Below are 17,500 nucleotides of genomic sequence, written 5' to 3'. Positions count from 1 at the left end.
AATAATAATAATAATAATAATAATAATAATAATAATAATAATAATAATAATAATAATAATAATAATAATAACTATATCAATAATAAAATATTGATAATATGAATAATATAATAATAATGATAATGATAATAATAGTGATAATACAAGTAAAAATAATAATAATAATAATAATAATAATAATAATAATAATAATAATAATAATAATAATAATAATAATAATAATAAGGAGAAGAAGAAGAAGAAGAAGAAGAAGAAGATGATGATGAATAATGAGTGTTGTAAAAATAATAATAATAAAAAAAATAAAAAAAATTAATAATAATAATAATAATAATAATAATAATAATAATAATAATAATAATAATATTAATAATAATGATAATAATAATAAGTAAAGAAGAAAAAAATATTAATAATATGTAAAGACAAAAAAAAATAATAATAAAAATAATAATATTTTTAATACTTATTATATTGTTCCTTATCTATACATGTTTGAATAAAATGTGATAAGATTTGAATTTTATATCTATTTTAAAAAATGAGCAATACATGAAACAGTTTAAAAAACTTCTTTATATAAAATATTTCTAGTGAATGTAGTTCCTCTTCTCTGGCCATGAGTAGAATTATTCTGAGGACAAATTTTCACTCTTACACTGTTCATAGACCTTGCTCTTGAGAAGGCTACATAAAGTTGTCCATGAGTAAAGCAAGGTTGTGGTAGGTGGAACCCAACCTTATCGAAAGTCTGTCCTTGAGCTTTATCAATGGTCATTGAATATGATAGGCAGATGGGAAATTGAGTAATGTCTAGGAAGATTTGAAGCAAAGGGTGATCAGATTATGAGGAATCTTACGGATTAGTCGTTAAATAAAAAGGCCTGAGATTAATTTTATAATCTAGGTTATGGAAATTGATAGAAGTCGATTCTTTATGTAATATTTAAAAAAAAAAGTCAGGTAATAAAGACAAAATTGGGAAAACTTTGGTTAAGTAATCAAAGTCTACTGGGAATTTGTAAGAGTATACCATGAAATTAATTCTATTTTCTTTAAAGCGGGACACACGAGTTTACCATGAAATAATTCCCGTTTTCTTTAAAGCGTGAGAGACAAAATAAATAACACACACGCTATCGTATTAATATATATATAATAATAATAATGATAATAATAATAATAATAATACACTCGTAAAACCACACTTCCCCACAAAAGTTGGAACAAGTGGGTGCTGGTTTTGAACGGGGGAGGGGTGGTATGTGTTGAATCTGCCTGTGCGTGCGTCACAGCGATATATAAAAACACTGAATATACAAACATCTCTTAAGTACACTCAAAACAAAACTGGGTAATTATTATTATGATCTACTCAAACGACCTCCTACTTCGATTTATTAACAGGGTATGAGCAAGCATGAAATAAACACGGGTGAACGAAATAACATACTCTTTACAAAAATTAATATATCTTATATAAATCACAACACTTTGAAAGAATTTACATCAAAAATAAATTACTCAAAACATTAAGTCTGGAGAAAACAAAAATGTTACACTTTTGAAATTATATAATCCCTCGCCTTGAAATTAAATGTGAATAAGACGTTAGACTTAGACAAAAGAATTAATTATACTCTGAAAATTATATAATCACTTGACTGGAAATATTTGATTTGAATAAACCTTAGCCTAAGACAAAAGAAATAATTACACTCTAATTCTTAAACTTTTAAAGAACTTACGTAAAGTATCTGATAAACTTACTATCTTCACGTATATTCCTTGCACAGCACCAGCTACAAAATATTCACAAAACGCCAATACTCACCACAACACAATAAATTCAAAATCACCTTTAACTTTTTTCATAACATTTCACCACATTACACATGATATATGTCGTAATTAAAAATCACTTTGGAGAAAACGCCCTATAGGCACTTGGAGAGAGAGAGAGAGAGAGAGAGAGAGAGAGAGAGAGAGAGAGAGAGAGAGAGAGAGAGAGAGAGAGAGAGAGGGGGGCACTTTGGCTCCTTCACAGGATGGCTGTTTCTCTTTTGCTGCTATGCAGCACTGTGGGTTATATATATATATATATATATATATATATATATATATATATAGATAGATATAGATATAGATATAGATATAGATAAATATATATATATATATATGACTTAATTACTTCTCGAATATTCTAGGTCAGGGATCTGGAAGCCTTGGGGATGGCTTAAAGGCGATGGCAGAGTTATCAACTAGATAAAAATTCAGGGAGACGAACCTTGGATCCAGGCCACTCTTGATCGCATACCAAAGCAAGAGCAAGACGACTCTCTCTTAGCTAGCTCTGCCCACCTTTGTCCTCAGAAATAAAAATAAAAAGATAAAAATTACACTGGGGATTTCCAGAACTTTCCAAAACACACGGCACATACAAGAATTGCTTATTTTCTCACAAATATGATGCAATACCTCATAAAAATATAAAAAGATTTACATATGCCCATGCTCATATCTCATACGAATTATATATTATTCTTAAACACATTACGTAAGACTTCATAACAAAATACGGGAAATAAAATGTTAATGCTTAAAGATAACGTAAATTTATATATACCGATTTTAATGAAAAATACAATGAAATTAACAATGAAAGTTTTATGCAATTTACATAACAAACTTATACCTACATGAGAGGAGCTCACCTTACGAGTTGGCTATTCACCTTTAAAACACAAATGAAATATATAAATAAAATATGTTAATAAATTATTTACTCTACAATAGACCAGCTTCGTAGGATTGCTCCCCCGAAAAACATTATTTATTCCGGGCCTGAATCCATCGATTCAGCACGAGATAAATAATCTGTAACCACGTTATCTTTACCTGATATATGCTTTACATAATACAATGCAGTTGCAAACTTAATGACCATCTAGTTAATCATTGAATACTATTTTTATCTTATTAACAAAAGTTAAAGGATTATGATCCGAAAACACTGTAATCTCTTCATTTTGTGGTCGATTCACATAGACCTCAAACTTGTTCGTGCTCTGACTAATACTAGTAGTTCCTTTTCAACTGTCGAGTAGGCTCACTGATGTTCTTCAGCTTCTATGACATAAAACAAATAAGATGAAGAATTCCTTCCTCGTCTTTTTGCAATAAGATAGCTCCAATCTCATTATCCGACGATTCCATTTGGATAATTAATTTCTTGTTGAAATCAAGTGGTTGCAGTATTGGTCTCGAAGTTAATATGGCCTTTATCCTGTCGAAGGATTCCTGGCACTCGCTGGTCAATACAAATTTTTCTTGGGGCTAGCCAAATCAATCAAGGGAGCGACTACAGCCGAAACGTTTGGGCAAAAACGTTGGTAGAATCCTGCTATCCCTAAAACGCGTTGTAACTGCTTCCTCGTTATAGGGGGTGATACTTTCCTTATTCCTTCGACGTTAGCCGCTACCAGGGTGATTAGTCCTCTTTCTACTTCAAATCCCAAGTAACGAACCGTTGCCTTTCCAAATTCGCTCTTTTCCAGGTCAATTGTCAGGTATGCTCCTTGCAGCTCTTGAAATACCATCTTCAGGATCATTAACCAAATGGTATGACGGTGTATTGACATAACCCAAACGGGGTTATGAAAGTTGATAACAATTTTGCGTTGTCGACCAAAGGAATTTGATAGTAGCCTTTTAACAAATTAATCTTGAAGACGAATCTTGCTTTTCCGATATTGTTGAGTAGTTTGGTCAATGAGTGGCAATGGATAATTATTGGCCACACTGATCGAATTCAGCTTTCGGCTGTCTATACACATGCTGAAAGATCCTTTCGGTTTTTTCCTGAGCAAGCATGGAGAACTGTTCGGCTAATCCGTTTTGTAACAAAGAATCCACTTCTTTTCTCATGACTTCTCGGTGATACAGCAGCAGTCGATAACCGCGTTTTTTAATGGGTCCTTACATTGTTTTGAAGTGTATCTCATGCTTCGTCAGGTTGGTTCGTTTCTGGGTGTCCGAGACAATTTCAGGTAAAACTTCCTTTTAATCGGCTTAATTCCTCTTGTTGTTCCTGGTTCAAATGAGTTAATTTCTTTTCCAAGTACCGAATGATAGACGAATTATTCACTTTACTTACCGCCCCAATCTCATATTTGTCGTCGTCTTCCATGGATGGTATGGTTTGCGCCATACACACCTATGAAGCTTTAGTCTCGTTTTCGCTTAAGTAGGATTTCAATAGGTTGATGTGTACTTTCCTTTGACTTTTCCTTCTTCTTGGGGTTTCCATAACGAAGGTCGGGTCACTGATCTTGAATGGTCCTTGAATATTGTTGGTGAGTGAGAATCTCCTTATAGGCAGGAAAAGCAATACCTTTTATCCTACCGAAAACTGTCTGTCCTTACTTTTCACATTGGACCTTTTCTTCATTTTTTCTTGACACGTTTTAAGGTATTCTGGGGAAAATTTCCTTTCCTTGCAGATCCATTTCCTCAAATTCTTGACATATTCTCCATCCGTTTCTTCTCAGTCCTTCCATTTTTCTCCTAACATTTTAATCAGTTCTCGTACATCTCGTCCATATACTATTTCATTCGGGCTACATCACATGCTTTCTTGATAAGCATTACGTACCTCAAACAACATCAACGATAGTCTGGTGTCCCATTCATCACCCGTTTCGTGGCAGAACCTCGTTAACATACTTTTCAAAGTTTGATGAAAGCTCTCTAATGCACCTTGGGTTTCCGGATGATAAGCAGTTGATAGTTGTTGTTTCACATCCGACAGTTTCACTACGTCCTTAAACAGTTTTGAAGTAAAATTCGTTCCTCTGTCACTTTGAACGATTTCCGGAATACCAAATTTAGTAAAAAAGTCTAGTAACTTCTCGGAGATTATTTTGGCACTGATGTTCATGATGGATATGGCCTCTGGGTATCTCATCACTGGACACATCAATGTTAACATATATTCATGACCTTTTTTCGTCCTTGGTAAAGGTCCTACAATGTCGATAATTATCTTGCTGAAGAGTTCTCCTCGCACTTCTATTGGGTGTAAGGGAATTTTCTTAATGTACTCGTTTGGCTTTCCAACCATCTGACATATGTGACATGCATGGCAAAACTGGCCCACATCCTTATGCATACCAAGCCAGAAAAAGTGTTTCTTAATCTTCTCCGTCATCTTCCTTATCCCCATATGTCCCGTCTAGTGCGATACAGAGATCACGTCTTCTCAACGGTACGGAAATTAATATCTGACGATATATCCCCCATTCAGCATTCCCAGGGATATTGGCGGGTCTCTGCTTCCTCATAAGCAACCCATCCTTAAGATAATAACAGGTCGGAGACTGCTGTGCCTCCATCTCGGCCAGCACACGGGACAATAACTCTGCTAATGTTGCATCCTTCTCTTGTAAACCTATCACCCTTTTCCTACTCACTTGTCCTACTTCTAATGCTGAGTTTTCTATTTCATCCTGGTCCATTTCTTCTTTGTCCTCTTGTCCACTCGTCTGTCTTTCCTCTTTGCTTGGGCTTACTCGGGAATTCACTTCTTGCGTACCATCAAGGGAATTCTTTTCTTTTGAAAACAAATCCTCCAAGTTCATAGCTCCTTCGATTTCTTTTTCTTCTTTTTCATCCACTTTCTTCGTCATACTCCTAGTCATCACATAACTAGGAAACAGATACAGTTAGTCCTTCTCAAGTTCAGTCGTAGGACTATACTTCAATGGTTTCTCCGTTACAATAGGACAAGGCACAAATGGCGCTCCACCAACTTCATTACCCAGCAGGACGTCTACTCCTTCGACAGCCAATGAAAGCTCAAAATTACCTGTCACCAGCTCACATGACAGTTTCAAACGGCAAATAGGGGTAACCTCTTCACCTCCTCTTCCCTTCAAAATAACCAAGTCTCCTCTGAAAGACTGTTCCACCAACGGGTGTACTTCTCGTATCACCCCACTATGTTACAACCTGGGTCGCACAATATCTTGACCATGTTTCGCTCACTCCCATCTATTGCTGCTAACATACCTTCATAAATATATGGTTTAAAGGTATCCACAATATTTGGGTTTTTCCTGTTCGTCGTGTAAACGTTGGCTGGTTTATTTTCCTCTTCGACCTCTCCCGATTGTTTCTTTGTCTTCGCATTCTGTGAAGTCGAATTATCCTTAATCACTTGGGAAACTGCTTTCTGTTGGTTCGACCAACATTCCTTACTGATATGGCTTCTCTTGCAACACTTAAAATAGACAATGTTAAATTTCTGCACATCTTTCACGATACTTGAAGGAGGATGATTCGACGATTGTTGCTGTGGTACTATCACATTCTGTTTAGGAACAGTACCAGTGCTAATTCCCCTGTAGGTGTTCAACTTGTTCACGTAATTATTACTGACCTGGTTTCCATGGTCTAGCGAATACTTGACACTTGGTCGGAGCGATGGTTAAAACTTCATGCCCGAGGAGGGTTTACGACTGATAATATTATAATCTTCACTCAGCTAAGCGGCTTTATCAAGTTTCCTCACCTCTCTCTCTCAAGTACGTTCAAATATGTTCAGGAATTCCTCATAGATACTGTTCTAGTACTATCACTTCTTCTAAATCAGCCATATTCTCACGTTAGCAGCCTCTGTCCATCTCTTAAAACATCGTCATATCTCATAAGCGTAATCCAGGAAAGTAATTTTCTTGTCTTTCCCCAAACTTCAGAACCTTTTATTATAACATTCATGGGTCATCTGATACACTTGCAGCATGCTCCTCTTCACTTCTTGATACTCCTTCCTCTGGCCCTGAGATAAGGAAAGGTATGCACTGCAGCCTTTCCTAAAGAGCACACTCTGAAATAACATAGATCATATATCTTCAGGTCATTGCAACGTTGATGCGACCGTTACAAAATGATCGAAGAATTCATTAGAGGCCCTTCTGTGAACCTTGGAATTAACCTTGGGGCATTTACTACATTAAACATGGGATCGTGCATAGCAGCGGTCGCCTGTCTGTGTTGCCGACCGTGCACAAGCATTCAGTAGCTCCAACTCCCTTGTATGTCATGCAATCTCTCTTGCCTCTTCCTTTTCTTTTTCTTCTTATTCTCTCTCTTTTTTGTCTCGTTCTATCTCTTTTCTTCCATTCTCCTCGCATGTCTTGGGAATCTCTGGCTACTTTTTCCCATCTTGCCTCCATTTCCTTCGCATATCATGATTCTTCTATTTATCTTCCTTCCCATCTTGCTTCCATTTCCTTCGCATGTTGTGCTTCTTCTGCCATCATCTTCAAATTGATCAAATTCTTCTCCACTGCAATTTGTCGAATATTAGCCTTTACATCCCTATCGGCTTTCATGCCTTCAGTTTGTGGGTCAACTGGTCCTTGCTTCACTATCAATTATTTTTTGGCTTTTTCCAACAGTTCACGAGCTGCTACAATATTCTCTTCTGATAACTTTCCCGAGTTTATTAATTTAACCCTGGAAAGGTATGATGGGTCGTACGCGACCCCTACAGCATTTTCAAAACCTGTTTTTTCCCCATAAATCATCAGCTGTCTCGAATATGGAAGTGATCGACCTGCAAGGGGTGACTAGTCTACATGCCATTGTCTGCTTTAGGACTGATTTTCGTCTAACTTCCCTCCTTCCCCGTTTTTTTATTCCCCCAGGGGTCGACCTCGACCCTGACATACCTTTATAGGGGTAAGTGATCAAACAGCAAAGTTATTACATAATTATAAATTGTCGAACAGTGTTGATACTTGTTTGGCTCTTTATAGTTGAAAGTGTGGGTGGATGGTGTGTCTACCACTTGCATGACATTGGTTTTGGCTTAGATGCCATATATTGCCATGAGGTCCATTTTCCCTCAAATGCTAATTTCTGAATTTTTTTATTTTTTGCAAATTTCTGATTTTTTCTATTTATATTGAATTTATCTTCAATAATGGCCAGCAGGCAGTATTCCCTCGGCATGGATGTCATCAACACACTCTAATGGAGTTAAAAAGAGATGTTGATGACACCTTGAAATTTACATACCCATTCTTCATTTCAAGTGGTAGATTGGGCTGTAAGAGTTGTTGCGGTCTGCGGCCATTTTGTTGACATACCCGAAAGGTAAGTTGGCATATCTCTATATATTCTTGTTCTGTATAGAATTCGTGATATTTTGGTATATTTTAATGCATGAATATCATATTTTATAGGAGATACAATGATTTTCATAAGAAAATTACATTGTGAAACTAGGCCTTCAAAAAATGACCTTTAGATTTCGCCCCTGATATAACAGTAAATTACATCTTAGTGCACATTTTATTATGTATTTCTGTTCTAAGATAATATGAGTTTATTCTATAAAAAAGTTAGCTTCTTCCTATTTCATTTGGGTACCCAAAAAATTTCATGAAATTTGGACAAATTTTTTTGGCCAAAAAAAGTTACCCTTTTTTTTTTTGTCATTTCAGATCTTGACTTCTATGGGTCCAACTCATTTACAGCAATTACACACAGTTGCTTTGCCATCTAAGAAGGTGTCCCTAAAGGGATTTATGTGTATATGTATAATTCTATTTTTTGTGAATATTTACGTCAAGTCTTTTTTTTTTGTATTAATGCTTCTAAGGATAGACACTTAATTTGGGCTTTAGTCATTCAACTCGTTGCATGGCCCCCACATGCCATTAAAATAAAGCCACTGAGCTTTAGTTACATTAGCTTCTGACTATTCCTGAAGATTTGGGTTATTCAAAAACTCTTGCTTATTAAACTGTGCCATCTTGTACTTTAACAGATAATTTTATACCTCCCTAAAAAATATATCCTGACAATACACAAAATCCTATCAACACTGTAATGTTCAAACCTTTAATCAAAACCCGACCCTGTTATCACTAATATTTAAACCAAACTCGCTTGAACCAAAGTGTTTGGGTACCAAAAACATATATTATATGATATTCCCGGGGTCTGAGAACCAAAATAACATATATATATATATATATATATATATATATATATATATATATATATATATATATATATATATATATATATATATATATATATATATATATATATATGTATGTATATATATATACATATATGGATAAATATCAACACAACATCGTGTTCAAATAGAAATAAATTTCTACCTCATACTTGGGATCGAACGCTAGCCCCTTCTAATGAAAGGCCAGGTCGAAACCAACCATGCCACGAGAGCCCATAAAAGGAAATCTGAACCTGACGCTAACAGCTGTCCGAGGATTTACCTGGCGAGACATCAGTCTCTTACCAGCGAGTTTTACCCGATTTCCCCGGGCCTCCACGTGACACAATTGGTAGTAATTCATTCAAATTACCCATAATGAGTCAATATGGATAAATATCAACACAACATCGTGTTCAAATAGAAATAAATTTCTACCTCATACTTGGGATCGAACGCTAGCCCCTTCTAATGAAAGGCCAGGTCGAAACCAACCATGCCACGAGAGCCCATAAAAGGAAATCTGAACCTGACGCTAACAGCTGTCCGAGGATTTACCTGGCGAGACATCAGTCTCTTACCAGCGAGTTTTACCCGATTTCCCCGGGCCACCACGTGACACAATTGGTAGTAATTCATTCAAATTACCCCTAATGAGTCAATATGGATAAATATCAACACAACATCGTGTTCAAATAGAAATAAATTTCTACCTCATACTTGGGATCGAACGCTAGCCCCTTCTAATGAAAGGCCAGGTCGAAACCAACCATGCCACGAGAGCCCATATAAGGAAATCTGAACCTGACGCTAACAGCTGTCCGAGGATTTACCTGGCGAGACATCAGTCTCTTACCAGCGAGTTTTACCCGATTTCCCCGGGCCACCACGTGACACAATTGGTAGTAATTCATTCAAATTACCCCTAATGAGTCAATATGGATAAATATCAACACAACATCGTGTTCAAATAGAAATAAATTTCTACCTCATACTTGGGATCGAACGCTAGCCCCTTCTAATGAAAGGCCAGGTCGAAACCAACCATGCCACGAGAGCCCATAAAAGGAAATCTGAACCTGACGCTAACAGCTGTCCGAGGATTTACCTGGCGAGACATCAGTCTCTTACCAGCGAGTTTTACCCGATTTCCCCGGGCCACCACGTGACACAATTGGTAGTAATTCATTCAAATTACCCCTAATGAGTCAATATGGATAAATATCAACACAACATCGTGTTCAAATAGAAATAAATTTCTACCTCATACTTGGGATCGAACGCTAGCCCCTTCTAATGAAAGGCCAGGTCGAAACCAACCATGCCACGAGAGCCCATAAAAGGAAATCTGAACCTGACGCTAACAGCTGTCCGAGGATTTACCTGGCGAGACATCAGTCTCTTACCAGCGAGTTTTACCCGATTTCCCCGGGCCACCACGTGACACAATTGGTAGTAATTCATTCAAATTACCCCTAATGAGTCAATATGGATAAATATCAACACAACATCGTGTTCAAATAGAAATAAATTTCTACCTCATACTTGGGATCGAACGCTAGCCCCTTCTAATGAAAGGCCAGGTCGAAACCAACCATGCCACGAGAGCCCATAAAAGGAAATCTGAACCTGACGCTAACAGCTGTCCGAGGATTTACCTGGCGAGACATCAGTCTCTTACCAGCGAGTTTTACCCAATTTCCCCGGGCCACCACGTGACACAATTGGTAGTAATTCATTCAAATTACCCCTAATGAGTCAATATGGATAAATATCAACACAACATCGTGTTCAAATAGAAATAAATTTCTACCTCGCTGGTAAGAGACTGATGTCTCGCCAGGTAAATCCTCGGACAGCTGTTAGCGTCAGGTTCAGATTTCCTTTTATGGGCTCTCGTGGCATGGTTGGTTTCGACCTGGCCTTTCATTAGAAGGGGCTAGCGTTCGATCCCAAGTATGAGGTAGAAATTTATTTCTATTTGAACACGATGTTGTGTTGATATTTATCCATATTGACTCATTAGGGGTAATTTGAATGAATTACTACCAATTGTGTCACGTGGTGGCCCGGGGAAATCGGGTAAAACTCGCTGGTAAGAGACTGATGTCTCGCCAGGTAAATCCTCGGACAGCCGTTAGCGTCAGGTTCAGATTTCCTTTTATGGGCTCTCGTGGCATGGTTGGTTTCGACCTGGCCTTTCATTAGAAGGGGCTAGCGTTCGATCCCAAGTATGAGGTAGAAATTTATTTCTATTTGAACACGATGTTGTGTTGATATTTATCCATATTGACTCATTAGGGGTAATTTGAATGAATTACTACCAATTGTGTCACGTGGTGGCCCGGGGAAATCGGGTAAAACTCGCTGGTAAGAGACTGATGTCTCGCCAGGTAAATCCTCGGACAGCTGTTAGCGTCAGGTTCAGATTTCCTTTTATGGGCTCTCGTGGCATGGTTGGTTTCGACCTGGCCTTTCATTAGAAGGGGCTAGCGTTCGATCCCAAGTATGAGGTAGAAATTTATTTCTATTTGAACACGATGTTGTGTTGATATTTATCCATATTGACTCATTAGGGGTAATTTGAATGAATTACTACCAATTGTGTCACGTGGTGGCCCGGGGAAATCGGGTAAAACTCGCTGGTAAGAGACTGATGTCTCGCCAGGTAAATCCTCGGACAGCTGTTAGCGTCAGGTTCAGATTTCCTTTTATGGGCTCTCGTGGCATGGTTGGTTTCGACCTGGCCTTTCATTAGAAGGGGCTAGCGTTCGATCCCAAGTATGAGGTAGAAATTTATTTCTATTTGAACACGATGTTGTGTTGATATTTATCCATATTGACTCATTAGGGGTAATTTGAATGAATTACTACCAATTGTGTCACGTGGTGGCCCGGGGAAATCGGGTAAAACTCGCTGGTAAGAGACTGATGTCTCGCCAGGTAAATCCTCGGACAGCTGTTAGCGTCAGGTTCAGATTTCCTTTTATGGGCTCTCGTGGCATGGTTGGTTTCAACCTGGCCTTTCATTAGAAGGGGCTAGCGTTCGATCCCAAGTATGAGGTAGAAATTTATTTCTATTTGAACACGATGTTGTGTTGATATTTATCCATATTGACTCATTAGGGGTAATTTGAATGAATTACTACCAATTGTGTCACGTGGTGGCCCGGGGAAATCGGGTAAAACTCGCTGGTAAGAGACTGATGTCTCGCCAGGTAAATCCTCGGACAGCTGTTAGCGTCAGGTTCAGATTTCCTTTTATGGGCTCTCGTGGCATGGTTGGTTTCGACCTGGCCTTTCATTAGAAGGGGCTAGCGTTCGATCCCAAGTATGAGGTAGAAATTTATATACATATATATATATATATATATATATATATATATATATATATATATATATATATATATATATATATATATATATATATATATATATATATATAAAACACCCGGCAAGCTACAAAACCCTCTCAAGTTCCAAACTCACCTGTTTGTTTTTTCATTAAATCTATTAAACTTCAGAAAATATTATCACCCAAGCTCTGATATATAAAAACCCTGAATATCCAAACATCTCTTAAGTATACTCAAAACAAACCTGGGTAATTATTATTATGTTCTATTCAAACAACTTCTTACTTCAATTCGTTAACAGGATACAAGCGAGCACGAAATAAACACTGGTGATTGAAATAATACACTCTTTACAAAAATAAATATATTCTAAATAAATTGCAACACTTTGAAAAGAATTTCCATAGAAAAAAAAAAATCACTCAAAATATTAAGTCTGAACAAAACTTAGATTAAGACAAAAATGTTACGCTCTGAAAATCATATAATCACTTGACTTGAAATTAAATCTGAATAATACCTTACACTAAGACAAAAGAAATTGTTACACCCTGAAAATTATTTAATTTCTTGACTAGAAATATTAAATCTGAATAAAACTTAGGCTAAGAGAAAAGAAATAATTACACTCTAATGCTTAACCTCTTAAAAATCTACATGAAGTAACTGATAGCTTACTAACTTCACATATTTTACTTGCAGAGGGCCAGCTACAAAAAATTTACACAACGCTTGCTAACACTCACCACAACACAAGAAATTTAAAATCACCTTTAACTTCCTTCATAATGTTTCACCACATTACACAAGATATATGACATAATTAAGAATCTCTTTTGAAAGGACACCCTATAGGTACTTAGTGAGTGGGGCACTTTGGCTCTTTCACAGGATGGCTGTTTCTCCTCTGGTGCTATGCAGCCCTTGGGGGCACATATATATGACTCAGTTACTTCTCGAATATTCTAGGTCAGAGATCTGGAAGCTTTGGGGCTGGCTTAAAGGCAACGGCAGAGTTATCAACTAGATAAATATTCAGGGAGACGAACCTTTGTTTCAGGCAACTCTCGGAAGCATACCTAAGCAACAGCGAGATGTCTCTCAGCTAGCTCTGCTCTCCTTTGTCCTCGGAAATAGAAAAAAAGATAAAAACTTACGCTGGGGTTTTCCAGAACCTTCCAAAACATGTGGCAAATATAAGAATTGCATATTTTCTCACAAACATGACAGAATACCTCTTAAAAATATAAAAAAGATTTACATAAGCCCTTGTTCATATCTTGTACGGATCGTATAGCACTCTTAAATAGTTTACGTAAGACTTTGTTACAAAATACGTGAAATAAAAAGTTAATTCTTAAAGATAACGTAAATTTACATACACTGACTTGAATGAAAAATACAATGAAATTAACGACTAAAATCTTACATAATTTACCTAACAAACTTATTCTTCTAAAACAGAAATGAAATATATAAATAAAATATATTAATAGATTATTTACTCTACACTAGACCAGCTTTGTAAGAATGTTTTACGGCTGGGAAATTACATAAGCTCCCGATTTCCAAGCTCACCTATTAGTTTTTACATAAATCTGTTACATTTTAGAAATATTCGAGCTCTGAGAAAATCATATAACCCTTAGATGGCAATATATATAAAAATAATGAATATCCAAAGGTCTCTTACGTACACTCAAAACATAACTGGATAATTAATTATTAAAAACTATTCAGAAATAACCTTTTACTTAGGTTCTTAGTCAGGGAGAATGATAGAACTCTGTAAGAAATACTGGTGATGGAAATAATACACATTTTACTAAAATAAATATATTCTATAAAAAAGTTACAACACTTTGAAAGAGTTTACACCAAAATTATATTACTCGAAATATTAAATCTGAACAAAAACTTAGACTAAGACAAGAAAATAATACTAATGAATATAATACAATCACTTGTTACACTGGAAATTAATTCATAAGAAAAATATTTAATCTTGATAATTAAGGACAATAGTTAACTTTTAACACCCTATTGCTTAAACTCTAAAAGAAATTACATAAAAGTGGCTGATGGCTGATAAACTTACATGTTTTTAGCTCACAAGAGGTTTCCGACCAGACAGCAATACAAATACACTTCACTGTTGTTGAAGATTGCCTGGCCCTTTTGGCCAGACACGGGCTCTTGTAATCATGCAGCCCGTAGGTGTTTTGGTAGGATTTATTGCGATAGGTGGTTGGGATGGGGGGTATTCTGCAACTTTTATTTTAGGATATTGGGATAGGTTTTGGGTTGTGATGGGTACAGGCGATGGTTACATGCCTGTATTGAGAAAGGAAGTAGGTGACTGAGGGAAGGGGATGTCCTTCCCAAGAGCCCACTGGCTTCAGTCATTAGTTAGAGAAAAAGAATTATAGTAGCGAGTCCCGATAAGTAGGAGAGCTCGGAAGGAGTTGAAAAGTTTTAGTTGGTGATGTTGGTATAGGTGAAGTAAAAAACTTTGTAGTAGTTTAAGCTTAAGTTATAAGGTGGAGGATAGTGTGAGATTTCAGCTGAGTAAGAGAGAGCTGAAAGGAGGGAGTTGTAGCTGCTTCAGTAGTAGAGAAAGGATGGAATAAAAATTCCTGTACCTGTAAATCTAGAATAAAAATAAAGAGTTACTTATAACTGTAATTATTGAGACTTCTATCGATAAGTGGTTGGGAGGGATACCTGAACTGAAAAGAGAGAGATTGCAAATGAAAGAGATGATGGAAACCAAAAAGACCGCCGACGGCTCCGCCCCCAGCTTCAACGTTGAAGAATGGACGGGAAGGCAAAACTGTCTCCTTATAAGGAATACAAGTTGTTGCCCTCAGCCGCCAACAATCGTTCTGATCCCAACAAAGAAGCTGAAGGGGGGATAGAAGGGTTTGCTTAGGTTGCTTATTGGTGCTGTTGCAACGTTATCTCGGTGGAGGGTAGCTGCGAAGAAAGGCTGAGAGAGTATCAAAATTGTCAACTATGTGTTTGACAATTGCTCTTGCAGTTGCAGGATTGTTGGGGTTGAGATCCTGCCGAAGTAGACTTGTTTCCTGACATTGCAGTAGGTAGTGCTGTAGAGGTTCTTCTGTGTCTTGATTACAGTACTTGCACGGTCTTATTGGTCTATGCTGTGTTGCTGGGTCTTCGCCGTTGTCTGAGATAATTTGCCAGCTGCATAGATATCCCAGTCGCAGTCTGCAGATGATAACTGCATCCAGGTGTGGTGTTTGTCTTGCAATTGGGTGTGTTAATATGTTTGTAGCTTCAATATACCACTTTGCAGATCTTGATCCATCTAGGAAGGCTCGCCTTACTTCACTTGTCTTTTGGATGTTACAGTATGTAGCCATTTGATTCTTGATGGTTTTGAGTGAAGGTTGCAGAGTAATGCAAAAGGGCCAGTTACAAAAATTTATACTAAACCCGTACTTTCAGTTATGCAATATTCATGAAATATCTTTCAATGGAGTGGTCAATGTTTGAACACACTACACACAATATATGTGGGATAAAAGATTATTCTCTTTCGAGAGGGCAAACACTCGAGGCACATGCAAGAGGGGCAAACTTTGGCTCTTTCAAAGGGATAGGTTGGATCTCTTCTACTGCAAATGTATTCCTGGGGCATATATATATATATATATATATATATATATATATATATATATATATACTGTATAAAGGTTGTTAAAAGGAGAGGAGGCAAGGAAAAGGTGGGCGGAATATTTTGAAAGTTTGCTGAATGTTGAGGGTAATAGGGAGGCAGATATAATTGTTGTTCCAGGTTTGAGGTGCCAGTGATGGGAGATGAGAATGAGAGAGAGATTACAATAGATGAAGTGAGGAGAGCACTAGATGAAACGAGAGTAGGAAAAGCATCTGGTATGGATGGTGTGAAAGCTGAGATGTTGAAGGAAGGGGGTGTGACTGTACTTAAATGGTTGGTGAGATTGTTTAATATGTGTTTTGTGTTGTCAATGGTACCAGTAGATTGGGTTTGTGCATGTATTGTACCACTATATAAGGGTAAGGGAGATGTGCATGAGTGTTGTAATTCTAGAGGTATTAGTTTGTTGAGTGTAGTTGGAAAAGTGTATGGTAGAGTATTGATTAATAGGATTAAGGATAAAACAGAGAATGCAATCTTAGAAGTACAGGGTGGTTTTAGAAGAGGTAGGGGTTGTATGAATCAGATTTTTACAGTTAGGCAGATATGCGAGAAATATTTAGCAAAAGGTAAGGAGGTGTATGTTGCGTTTATGGATCTGGAGAAAGCATATGATAGAGTTGATAGGGAAGCAATGTGGAATGTGATGAGGTTATATGGAGTTGGTGGAAGGTTGTTGCAAGCAGTGAAAAGTTTCTACAAAGGTAGTAAAGCATGTGTTAGGGTAGGAAATGAAGTGAGTGATTGGTTTCCGGTGAGAGTGGGGCTGAGACAGGGATGTGTGATGTCGCCGTGGTTGTTTAACTTGTATGTTGATGGAGTGGTGAGAGAGGTGAATGCTCGAGTGCTTGGACGAGGATTAAAACTGGTAGGCGAGAATGACCATGAATGGGAGGTAAATCAGTTGTTGTTTGCGGAAAATACTGTACTGGTAGCAGACACAGAAGAGAAGCTTGACCGACTAGTGACAGAATTTGGAAAGGTGTGTGAGAGAAGGAAGTTGAGAGTTAATGTGGGTAAGAGTAAGGTTATGAGATGTACGAGAAGGGAAGGTGGTGCAAGGTTGAATGTCATGTTGAATGGAGAGTTACTTGAGGAAGTGGATCAGTTTAAGTACTTGGGGTCTATTGTTGCAGCAAATGGTGGAGTGGAAGCAGATGTACGTCAGAGAGTGAATGAAGGTTGCAAAGTGTTGGGGGCAGTTAAGGGAGTAGTAAAAAATAGAGGGTTGGGCATGAATGTAAAGAGAGTTCTATATGAGAAAGTGATTGTACCAACTGTGATGTATGGATCGGAGTTGTGGGGAATGAAAGTGATGGAGAGACAGAAATTGAATGTGTTTGAGATGAAGTGTCTAAGGAGTATGGCTGGTGTATCTCGAGTAGATAGGGTTAGGAACGAAGTGGT

This window comes from Palaemon carinicauda, chromosome 35, assembly GCF_036898095.1.
Source record: "Palaemon carinicauda isolate YSFRI2023 chromosome 35, ASM3689809v2, whole genome shotgun sequence".
Taxonomy (NCBI): Eukaryota; Metazoa; Arthropoda; class Malacostraca; order Decapoda; family Palaemonidae; genus Palaemon; species Palaemon carinicauda.
Note: the sequence above shows the minus strand (reverse complement) of the source record.